Source organism: Peromyscus californicus, unplaced genomic scaffold (genome assembly GCF_007827085.1).
Source record: "Peromyscus californicus insignis strain IS unplaced genomic scaffold, ASM782708v3 Scaffold_1__1_contigs__length_55948999, whole genome shotgun sequence".
In the NCBI taxonomy this organism is placed as follows: domain Eukaryota; kingdom Metazoa; phylum Chordata; class Mammalia; order Rodentia; family Cricetidae; genus Peromyscus; species Peromyscus californicus.
Genome location: NW_026294492.1, coordinates 50,325,478 through 50,332,158, shown reverse-complemented (window position 1 = coordinate 50,332,158; position 6,681 = coordinate 50,325,478). Strand labels below are relative to the sequence as shown.

Below are 6,681 nucleotides of genomic sequence, written 5' to 3'. Positions count from 1 at the left end.
GCTGGCCTCGAACTCACAGAGATCCACCTGGCTCTGCCTCCCGAGTGCTGGGATTAAAGGCGTGCACCACCACTGCCCTGCTTAGAAAATTTTAATCATATGAGCATGTGAGTGGATGCCTCTGGAGGCTGCAGGTGTTGGATCCTCTGGAGCTAGAGCTGGTTGTAAGCCGCTTGACAAAAGTGCTGGTGTTTGAACTCTGCCCTCGGAAGAGCAGGATAACCATGTTAACCGCTGAGCTACCTCCCCAGCTCAGACGAGTGCCCAGAACACTATGTAGACAGGAATCCTGAAGGCAGAGCCGATTTAATAAAAATCCGCTCCTAACTCAGAACAAACCACTGCTTCACACAGGTCACGTGCCCTTCAAAACATGGTGGGGATGACCATCCATGATTCTCTTCCTTTGTGTGTGCGCCTGTGCAGGCACACGTGCCGTCTGTGGAAGCCGGAACAAAGGACTTCCTTCACCGTGTGGGGGGCTCTGGCCGGCTCAGCTTACGGAGCTGTCTCACCTGCCTGCTGATACAGGGTCTTCGGCTGGTTGGTTTTCCGAGATGAGTCTCATTGTGTAGCTGTGGCTGTCCTGGAACTGGCTCTTTAGACTCAGACCCACCTGCCTCTGCATCCCAGTGCTGGGATTAAAGGAGTGTGCCACCACTGCTTAGCTGAAGAGACAGGCTGGCCTCCAACTCTACATAACTCAGGATGACCATAGTGCAGGGTGGCGGCAGGCATGGTAATGGCCATTTCCCTTACAATTATCGCACAATGAAGAGCAAGGAAAAGAATTCAAGAGCCATCCAGCTTGGAATAATTTACGCATACCCTTGGGAGTTAGTGAATGGGGAGGGGCTGAGCGAACATCTTGCTCTAAGGAGGGTACTCTAGATATTAGATGTTAAAATGGAAGGACTTATAGTTCTGCCCCATAAAATGGGCACACCTTCACCCTTGCTTGCTCAAGTATAAAAAAAAAATGATGGTGGACCCGTAAGAAGACTTGGTGGGTAAAGGGACTTGCAACCAAGCCTGACAAACTGAGTTTGATCCTGGCACCCAGATGGCAGGAGAGTCAACTCCCAAGTGGCCCTCTGACTTCTATAGAGCACACAACACAATAAAAATTTAAATTATAAGTACATATTGATGGGGATGATGATAATAAACACTCCATAGAGCCACAGCTGTAGCTGGAATCTGGGTGGCCAGGCCTCCAATTTGGAACATACTGAGCTGGAGAGAGCAGAACGGAGGGAAATTGAGAAGTAGAGAAAAGAACCTCTCCTTTCATTGAATTGTTGCGAAATTTTACGTGGGCACCGCTATCATTTCATGGGAGGAAACAGAGGCCCAGTTAGGTGACTTCCCCAGAGGCACGGCCCCAGCTGAACTCACGCACGTTAAAGGGAACGGTGCTTTGAGGACCGTCTGTATCCTAGTTTGGCCCCTTGCAAAGCTGTGGTCGAATCTCGGCTCCGGGTTTTGATCCACCGGGTCTCGAACTCCTGTCTCCCGGCGTCTCGGACCCGGTGCCGATGTTGTGCAGGGTATCACGTACTCAACAGCCGCCTGATAACAGGGCGGAGTCCGGAGCAGCCAAGACAGTGATTGACCTTCAGTCCCAACCAATCAGCGCCCAGAGGCCGGCACCAAACACCAATCCGTGCTTCTCGCAGCGGGGTCCCTGAGAACGAGCTTGTCAATCTGCCTGAGCTCCGGGGTATCCCAGACCTGACCACTGTCGGATTGGCTGCGTCCCTTTAGACGGGCGTGCTCAGCACCCACTGAGAGTTGAGCCGGTCACCGGGCACGTGAGTGGGTGCCGAAGCGTCCTCATAGTTGGACCAATGAAGGGAAGAGGTCGTGAGCCTGTGCCCGCCCCAGGTCGCGGAGGGCGGGGCGGAGCGGTGTTGATGAGGGGAGGGGCGGAGCTGTCAGCCACCACCAATCAGCGTGCGGGCGTGGGCTGGCTGCCCAATAGCGGCCGAGGAGGAGCCGTCACCCCGGCCCCTGAAGCTTCGCCTCCCCGCCCGAGGCGCTTGCTGAGGGCTCGGCCGCGAGCGAGCGAACGATCGAACCTGCGAACGAACCGGGCGAAGTCAGGAGCCGAGCGGCCCGAACGAGCGAGCGAGGCCCGGCGGGGGCGACGCGAGGCGGCCGAGCACGCGCCGCTCAGCCCGCTGTCCACACTCGGGGCCGCGCGCGCCGCGCCAGGTGAGTGTGCGATCGGCCGCGGCGCTCCGCAGCTTCCAGGCCCCTCCGGGGGGCCGCGCAGCCGCCGTGCCTGCCCCCGCGCCGCGCCTCGCGGCCACGGCGCATACTCTAGGCCGAGGCTTCGGCTGCGGCCTACTCGGCTCCGCAGGGCGGTGGGGTACGCCGGGCTTTTGTCCGCTCGGGAGAAGCTGCTGTTTGTTGAGCGACAAAACGATTGTGTGCCTGGGAAAGGAGGGTGTGTTTTTTGGGGGGACGATGGGGCCGGACAAAGGCGGGGCGGGGGCGGGGCGCCGCGTCCCCTTTCCAGGGCACAAAAGATGACAGCGTGGGTGGCCCGGTTCAGCCATCCCTTCAGCACTCCCAAATCCTTAAAAATAAAAAACCCACTCTAAGCCCTTGCTTTCCTCCGCTTGCATTTTGATTCCCTTTAGGGGACACCGATGCTGTCCCCTCCAAACACCCCATCCATCATGCCTTCCGAACTTGACCCCCTCTTGTCCCAGAATCCCTAAATCACCATGTAATCTGCCTTTTTTTAAAAGTTAAAATAAATAGTGCACGTATCTGCTGTTGCGATGGCAGCCTTCCCACCTCGCATCCGTCCCCAGGTCCGAGTCTGCCTTCCAGCCCCCTTCTCTCTGTAAGCCATGAATTGTGCATTTGCCTGCGTGCACACCCATCCAGGGCGTCCCCGGCAGACAGCCCGTTTCTCCTTCCTGGGAAGCCAGCAGCCAGCAGAGCCGGGGACAGCTGGGGATGGCTTTCCTACCGTCCTGTGCTAGGGGCTTCTGGGTCGGGGGAAGTCTACCGGGGGTGGTGGGGGCTGCGGTGAACCAGGTGTGAGTATTAGGGATTCTGGTCCGCCTGGGTCCTGGTTTGCAGATTTGATGGTGTAAACGGTGCGGTTTGGGCATTGCCACTCCTGGGCTTCCCCTTGTCCCATCTGTCTGACTGGGGGAGGGGAAAGGATGGCATTGCTTTAATAATTCAGTAACACCTGGGGAAGTGTCTTGCCCGAGTTGCTAGTTAGTTTTTTCACCTAGCGAGAGGGTGGATCCTGTAACATGTTTCAAAAAGCAAAGAGTGTATCTTTCCTTGTGTGCACGTGGGGTTTGCTCAGCCTGCAGCCTGCTGCCTGCACCTTCTTAGGCTCCAAGGATCTTGGTTGCAGAAGGTTCGGGGCCCCGGGATGTCTCTGTGTCCCAATAGTTGTGTATCTGACAGTCCCCGGGCTGGAGCCTGCACCGTCCCCAAACAGCTCTTGCCTCAAAATGGGCTCATTACGTGGGTCTTCAGAGGCTCCCCCCCACACAGAGACACACCAGGAAAGGGCTAATCACTCTCTTTAGTTCTCCAGTAATTGCTGCCTTCAGAGCCACCAGGAGGGCGTGTCCCCAGACAGGGCCAGCTTTTTTTTCCCACCCTGCACTAGCAGCAGCTAGCTAGCATCTTCCCCTCTCTTTCCCCCCAAATCCTGTGGGTGCCCTGTAGAAACTCTCAGGGTCCCTTTGGAAGACACTGAGAGAGTTTCCATGCTCTCCCTGGGAGGACACGAAGCCCGAGGCAAGAGATTGGGTTGCCCAGATTGCCATAGTGTGTTTTGGTGTTTGGACTAGGGGTGTTCCTGTGCCAGGGGCTCTGTGTGCCTGTGTGTGTTGTCAGGTGCACCTGTGAGTGTGTGTGTTTGGACCTGGGAATGTGCAGGTCTGAGTGACAAGTGGTTTTCTAATTCTTTCCTCCCAGGATGGTGGCTGCTGATTACATAGAGGGGTCTCCAGAGACTCAGTCACTGTCCTCTGGATAGCTCCCCCACCCATAGCCTGTCTCCTTCCCCTGTCCCAGGGGTCCTTTGTTCTCCCAGCCCACCCAGCCCTGACCTAGACTTCTGGTCCTTGCTCCCCCTCCTCTGCTGGGCTCTGGCCCCCTTGTTCTGCCTGTCCCTTTCCATGTTGTCGGGGGAGCCCCAGCACGGGATAGCCATCTGTCCCTGTGCCACCTGACACCTGTGGGGAGTCACCTGGCCCATCAGTTGGCAGGTTGTGCAAAGCCTCACTCCAGGGGCCTGGGGCTCTTTGGGAGTGCTGGGAGGAGGCTGCTTGGGCCAGCCCAGCACCCACAGACAGTGAGGCCACAAGTGGTAAGGGGCAGAGGTGTGGGGCGAGAGACACCTCCTGATGGTGGTCTAGAGATCTCGAGTTGGAGTGGAGGGTTCAGGCCTGGTAGCCTTAGGCTTGTCACTTGCTCCAGAACCAAGGTCAGAGCCACTAGTCCTCACAAGCCTCCTGGGAGCAGGGGGCGGGAAGCAGACTGTAGCAGATGGCCAGCCTCTGGAGAGACCTGTCACTGCAGGGCCTGGGGGGTGGGGGTGGTGCCGGGCTCCATCCGCAGTCCTTGGAGTTCAGGCCATGGTGGAGTCCCAGAGGTCTGGGTTGAGGTCCTTCCTACAGTCAGGTAGTTGCCTTTCTTGCTTCGTCCAGCATCCTGGCTCCCTCTCCATCTGCAGAGTGGGTGCCCAGCATGCTCCTGCCCTCAGGTGGCCTTGAGGGTCAAGGACAAGGAGCCAGGAGCTTGGAAGCTTTCTGCTCTGCCCCACTGTCCCCACTGGCTTAGTCCACTGTGGCCAGGGCACACCTAGGATAGGCATTCAGAGTGCTTAGTGTGCGGCTGGTCCTCACCCTCTTGCCAGGACCTCATCTAAGTCCCTCCACATGAGACCTGGGGCTTGGCCTTCAGTCCTGTAGATCCACCTGCCTCTCTGTCCCAGATATCCCACCCCCCGCCCATCCACCCTCGTTTAGTGGTTCTGTTTGCTCCACTATCCACTGGTCCAGACTCTAGTCCAGGCTGTGACTGCACAGATGGGATTTTCCTGCGACCAGCCTTGGCACCCCCACGCCCACCCTGTGCAGGTCCCACTCTGGCTGCCTTGGTTCTGTGGAGGCGGCACTAACACCCCTCCCTTTGCTGTACCCCATCCTGTAGCTTTGATCAATTTGCCGCTAATCGACTTTGGTTGACTCATTTCTTTAATCTTGGCCTTCTCATCCACAATGATGTCCCTGAATTCATGGGGTGTTCCTGTGCTGCCTGCTTCAGAGAGAGTGACAGAGACCCAGTGACTTGCTAAGCCTTAGTGTCTAGTGGGTCACAATGGTGAGGCGTGAGGCCCAGGCTCCACCCCAGCACCACAAGAACAACTTTGCAGCAGTGAATTGATTTTTAAAGAAGTCTCAGATGAGTTGGTTTTCTGTCCTCCCTGGGTACGGTCTGCTCTAGGACCCTCCTCTTGGCTCTGTCATTCTCCCGCTGCTGCCCCTGTCCCAGTGGGGACAGGAGAGCACGAGCCATCACCACCTAAAGCCACTCCAGAAAAGTAGTCTACTAAAAAACGAAGCTTCGGGGCCAGGGCTGGGCTGGGTGAGCAGAATGCATGCCTAGCATGTGCTTAGCACTGGGTTCCAACTGGGTGTGGATCGCAGCACTCTGGAGGTGGAGGCAGGAGAATGGAGAGTTCCAGGATAGCCTGGGATACATAGAGAGACCCTGTCTCGAAACACAGCCACAAAACGATGGCTGGGAAAAGGATGGTAGCCGCTGCTGTGCAAGCACAGGCCCAAGTTCAGATGTCAGCACTCACTTAAAAGCCAGCCATCACCGGGCATGCCTGCAGCCCAGTCTCCACTGGTGGGTGGAGACGGGAGGGTCCCAGGGCAGCCAGCCTAGGTCAAATGGTGAAGGTTGAGGGTGATGGAGGACACCCATGTTGACCTCTGGCCTACACACACACACACACACACACACACACACACCCTAAAAAACAGCCATAAAGAAACAAGGCCAGGGTAGGGGTGGAGCTCGGTGGCGAGTGCTCACCTAGCTCACACGAGGTCCTGGGTTCCTCCAGCACCAGGTCAGTGACAGCCAGGGCACAGCTCCCTAGTTTGGTGTGTTGCCTGTCCTCACTTTGGGTGAGAATTCCTGTGGTGTGAGCAACATAGGAGCCCGGCATATACTTAGCCTTGGGCCTCGTGGAAGCCCCCCTCCCCTGGGTGACATGTCATAAGCACCCCTGCCTCTCTCTGAGCCAGTGCCAGTGGCTGTGGAAGAACACCATCACCCCTAGAGGTGGCTTCTACTGCAGCTCTGGGTGAGGGCCACTGCCCCGGGTGCCCGCCATAACCCTGTCTCACTCATGTTCCCTGATTTCACCCTCCGCTCCCGAATAGTGTCAGCCTGCACAGTTTTGGCGACAAGGCCCTGCCAACCATCCGTGCGCTGTGGGCCCTGTGGTCCTTTTTTAAAAAAATCTGTGTGTGCGCACGTGTGTGTCAGGACAACCCCTGGTGTGGATCTTTGCTTCCACTGTTTCCCAGTGCACACACCAGGGCAGCTAGCCCTCTAGCTCTTGTCTCTCCCTCGAAGCTGCACCTTGCTTTCTGGGTATTTGAACTCAGCCCAGCATAC

General features: G+C 57.1%; 1 protein-coding gene across 7 annotated transcripts in view; it reads left to right on the top strand.

The window, feature by feature from the left end:
• Positions 1-2,010: 2,010 nt before the first annotated feature.
• The window catches only part of Kdm4b (lysine demethylase 4B), a 98,247-nt gene continuing 93,576 nt past the window's right edge, over positions 2,011-6,681 (top strand). For 4 of the 7 annotated variants that reach the window (XM_052746871.1, XM_052746868.1, XM_052746869.1 and 1 more), the window contains exon 1: positions 2,015-2,217. The gene's annotated coding sequence lies outside the window, so the exon portion shown is untranslated. Of the gene's footprint in view, positions 2,218-6,681 lie in introns of all 7 variants that reach the window. The other 3 variants (XR_008220292.1, XM_052746874.1, XM_052746872.1) reach the window with 3 other exon arrangements.